Raw genomic sequence first — 5,058 nt, 5'->3', positions numbered from 1 at the left:
GATGCGTCTAAACATCATTAACTAGTGCCCTCCTCGACATGAACTCTACACTTCCAACCTCAAAAGCTTGTGTCGGTTGAACGATCTCATTTTCGTTATACTCACATATTGCATTTCCTTCGTCTTCGATAATAATATTATGCAATATGATACAAGTATACATCACCTCACTCATTTTCTTCTCCTCCATATACAACGTGGGACATTTAAGAAAATGCTAACGTTTTTTCAAAGCTCCAAATGCTCGTTCAACATCCTTTCTCGCCCGCTCTTGAGCTCTCTTAAACTTCAACCTCTTCCAATCATTTGGACAAGACAATGACTTCACAAAACAAGCACGCTCCTGATAGATCCCATCCACCAGATAATATCCTGTTCCTATACGATGTTCTAGCTACTTGAAAAGAGGAGTTTGGTGCGGTCCCGTTGTACATGTCGTCAAGTAACAGAGACCTGTTATGAACGTTGATGTCATTAAGGGAGTCGGATGAGCCAAAGAATGCATGTCATATCCACATATCCTGTGACGCCACCGCTTCAAGTATAACTGTTGGATAACCATGACCGCCTCAGGTATATTGCCCTTTATTGGAATTCAGACAACAACCCCATGCCTAGTGGAGACAATCCACATTTCCTAACATTCCAGGAAAGTCGTGCACGTTTGAGTGAAGAGCATACAATTGTTGGCTGTCAGTACAAGTATGTTTGCGTAGATATCATGGACCATATAATCTCATGACATACTTACAAAATTTATGAATGCTAGTTCGTGCAACACGTCTGCACATCCTAAGGTTCTCCTCAAGTGCGTCGGGGAAAGTGGCATACGCTACTTGACGAAGTGCAGCGGTGTGTTTTTGTATATGAGTAAACCAATTATATCTCTAGCATCTCGACATTGTTGAAAAAATGGACATGCTGTCGTGACATAGTTGACTATACGCAAAAACAAAGATTTTTGCATACGGAACCGATGACAAAAATAATATCCTATAAAGTTGGCGTTGTCCACAAAGTAATTTTGCATGAGTCGATCATTAGCCGCCTCACGAAATCCTTGTATGTATCTTCTCTTCCTCTGGCGTGCATTCTTCGCATTTTCTTCTTGTAGTTGTTCGATCATCTGCTCTGCCTCCTGAATATCCTCTATAGTTGTTTCAAGCAAGGCATCAAACATGCCCGATAATGATGACAAAGAAGACATTTTGAGAGAGCGTATTTGAGTTGTAAGTTGAAGTTATGAGGTTAAAATGGTTTAAAGTTGTAGTATTTATAGGAGTTTTTTTTTAAATGAAAAAAAATTAAATGGAAATAGCCGTTGCGAACTACCCCACCTTCACATTGGTCAACAATACCTGACATATATTAACTTTGATGCCGAGCCGAGCTCGGCAAGCCGATGAGTCAACACGGTTTGCGCCGAGGATGCTGATCCCAAACCCACCGGTCTAAAAAATAAATTAGAAAAGTTATCCGTGTAATTTATAAAGATGGAATGGTACACGTGTAAGTTTCGCATGTAGTCAGTTTTGGTCTCTGTTTCGAAAATAGATTCCAAACGTTGCCTTAATTTACAGAAAATGTCATTATATAGTTTTTTTTAATTGTTCGTATGTTTAAATATTCCGCATATTGGCAGGTTTGACCCCCAACAGAAAATAAATTACAAAAAGTTATCCCTGTAATTTAAAAAAATGTCCATATGTAATGTTTTTTTACAAAAATGGACCATATTTTTAAATCTTTGGTATGTTAGCAAGTTTGGTGTCTTTATAGAAAATAAAATAAAAAATTGTACATTTAATTTATAAAAATTAGAAAAATGGTATGTGTCTAATAAAATGTTTACAGATACGGCCCATAAAGTGGACATTGGATTTTTGTAGTTTGACAAAGACATTATCGGTGCATCCCGCGCGAAATGAAGAGGGAGCAATTCGTTGTTAAAAAAATAGTAGGAATGATACATTCAACCATTTACCAATTTAAACATAAAGTAGCACCACCGTTTGACTACACGACGTATAAACCATTTTTGTATAGTGAAATAGTAGGATATTATGTCGGGAATTGAGAAAAAATTAAACGTCACATATAATCAAATATAATATTTATATACTCTTTTAAGATTAACTCAATTCAATGGGGAGAATAGTAAATTGATTAAATCAATTTTCCAATGTTGAAAGAGATTAAGAGTAAGAGATGAATGCTCCTCTATACATATTACAAAAATGATTTTTTTTTAAAAAAATATCGGATATTCGGTATATACCCGAAACCCCATATACACACCGTATGCTCAAACTTATATCAAATTGCATTAACCGAGTAACCAAAACTACATACCCTAAACCCGAATAACCAAACCTAATCTACCATAATTCAAAACGGATCGATCGGTTATTTTTGGTATCTGCTATTTTCTACAAGCCCAGATTCCATAATCAGTAGTTATTCATCGACGCTAATTAAACATATGTATAAAGCTATGTTTTATGGTAGTGAGTATATTGTATAGAAAGTTTTTTAATAAAATATATATTTTCTATTAATAGTTAGAAAACATTAATGGGTGTAATTAAATTTTATGTTTGTATTGGTCAATGGTCATTTAATATCAACAAAAAATGATTTTATTATTTTTTAAATTATGAAGTAAATCGTCCTATAAATTGGTAATCATAATCATAGAAAACAAATCATTAAACCGTCACTCGTTTTTTTCCTTCAATTCATCACGATGAACTTGTCTCGTGTCACCATTCTCTTTCTCGCTATTCTTTTTCAAGAAACCCTATTTTTAGCCATGGGAGACAGACAATTCATAGAGAACACATGCAAGGGCACACCTTCATACAACTTATGCCTTTCGATTTTATTGGCAAACCCTAAGAGCCAAGATGCAAATTTAACAGGCTTAGCACTCATCGTAGTTGATGCAGTAAAAAACGAAGGTGTGAAAACCCTACAACAAATCGATGCTCTCAAAAAGTCTCTGCCCGAGTTGACAGCGAAACTGATGCAGTGTGGAGATGTGTATAACACTATAATGCATGTGAATGTTCCTTTAACCATTAATGCATTGAATCTTGGAAACCCTAAATTCGGTGAAGATGGAATGGCTGATACCACTATCGAGTCGCAGACATGTGAGAGGAGTTTTAAGGAGCATGGTCAAACATCACCGTTGACGAATATGAATAAAGATATGGAAGATGTGGCTAATGTAGCTAGGGCCATTATTAGAATGCTTTTATAAGTTTTGTTATAATAAAAAAGAAATTTATATATTAACGAGTTTATTACAAACTTTTAATTTATCGTAGCTTTTTGAAAGTTGTTTTCATTTTATCAAAAACACAAATTTGATAACATCATTCACTTAATTCTGTGGATGATATTGCTAATTTAGCTAGGATCTTTATTAGAATGCTCTTAAATTGTTACCTGAATAACAAATAAAATTTTCTTTTGATGGTTTTACATTTTATGACGCGAAGGTGTCATTAAATAACGTTTTCGTATGAGTTTGTTGTTTACGGTTTTTGGAAAACTGGATGTAAGATCTCAAAAATTTTATGTTACTTAAACTATTAATATCTAAAAACAAAACCATTAAATAACTCTAATTTAGTTATACAATAATAAAATTCTTAATAATTGTAAGTTTAAGAAAATTACATTGATCGTCCCTCGTTACTAAGTTTCCAAGGGTTGTCAAACTCTTCAAGTGTTCTAGGCTCCAATTTCTCACCTCATCTCTTCCACTATACTATCTTCTACCCAAGGTGAGTTTCATACCCCTATTTTGGGCTTTTCATTGTTTTTGGGGGACAATACAAGTCACAGTCTTGTTTAAATCTTGATATATTTGCTTGTTATGCCTGCATGCTAAGTTATATATGCTAAACTTATGAATACTCCATATGAAATTTTTCATGAACTCGAAATCTTGAGCAAGTCTCAAGTGTATGAACCATATTTTACAAATTGTGTATGAAACCAAGAACTAATATGTTACAAAAGTATAAATCACAAATTGTTATGACAAAACCCATAAGGATTGCTTCAAAATTTGCTTAAACAAGCTGTTGGAAAAAATAATTTGGAAGTAGTTCAATTGTGGAAATACACATGTAACTATATTTGGACCGGCCAGTCTAGGGTGACAAATATCTTAAACGAAACCGGAGCCTGAAGAACGTCTAGACAGACACTCCATCATATTAATATGGTTATAACGACTCACTCACAATATAATAGTATTATTTAGAAATTTATACAGGTCATACCTTTCGATTATAAACAACTATGGTTTGGATACTCTAAACGAAGCTTTTACCACACAAGTCTTAGGGTTTTAAGACTACTATTTTGTACCTCAGAAAATATAGGATTTTCTCAAGAAAACGATTTTATACGATTTCGAAAACGATAAACTAAAACACACATCACAGATTTTTATACAAAATGCTTATGAACTCACCAACATATTTTATGCTAACGATTTTGAAACAACTTGTATTCTCAGTAAATCTGTAAGCAGGTTAATGGGACGCGGATCCAGGATTATTTTGTTGTAGTTTGAAACTTACTCACTACTGTCTCTTTTGTGTAATTTGAGAACATAAACATGATGTAAAACAATGTAAGTTTGTTAACTTAATATATGATGTTTGGATTTGCTATGTTTCATTTATATTCAATTGTTATGATATTGCAGAATAACGTCACCAACCTCCGGACGTTTCTGGCGTTCTGGGCTGGGGTGTGACAACTATGAACTCAAAGGAATTAGACAACTATCATCGTTAGGGCGTGGGTGTGGGTGTCTTCTCTCCTCCTGTCGTTTTACATTTTTCAGTATCTCATGAAAATTTCTTTTTAGCGTTAATGGACTAGAAAGGTAACGAACTTTGGTCTTTGCTCACATTAAGGTAACCATGTTTTATTCGTACACATTTGACCATTGAACTTATTTGACCTGTTCAAAATAAGGTAATACGGACAAATGAGCATGTCAAACGTTAGCAGTAACATTACCCTATTATG

The 5,058-nt window shown here is 34.1% G+C and overlaps 1 pseudogene; it reads left to right on the top strand.

The window, feature by feature from the left end:
• The first annotated feature begins 2,746 nt into the window (after positions 1–2,746).
• Positions 2,747–3,265, top strand: LOC145064192 (cell wall / vacuolar inhibitor of fructosidase 1 pseudogene; annotated as a pseudogene).
• The last annotated feature ends 1,793 nt before the right edge of the window (positions 3,266–5,058 follow it).

The sequence above is a fragment of the Lactuca serriola genome, chromosome 7 (genome assembly GCF_051521515.1).
Source record: "Lactuca serriola cultivar US96UC23 chromosome 7, Lser_US96UC23_V15, whole genome shotgun sequence".
Lineage (NCBI taxonomy): Eukaryota > Viridiplantae > Streptophyta > Magnoliopsida > Asterales > Asteraceae > Lactuca > Lactuca serriola.
This window is presented reverse-complemented; position numbering and strand designations above follow the sequence as displayed.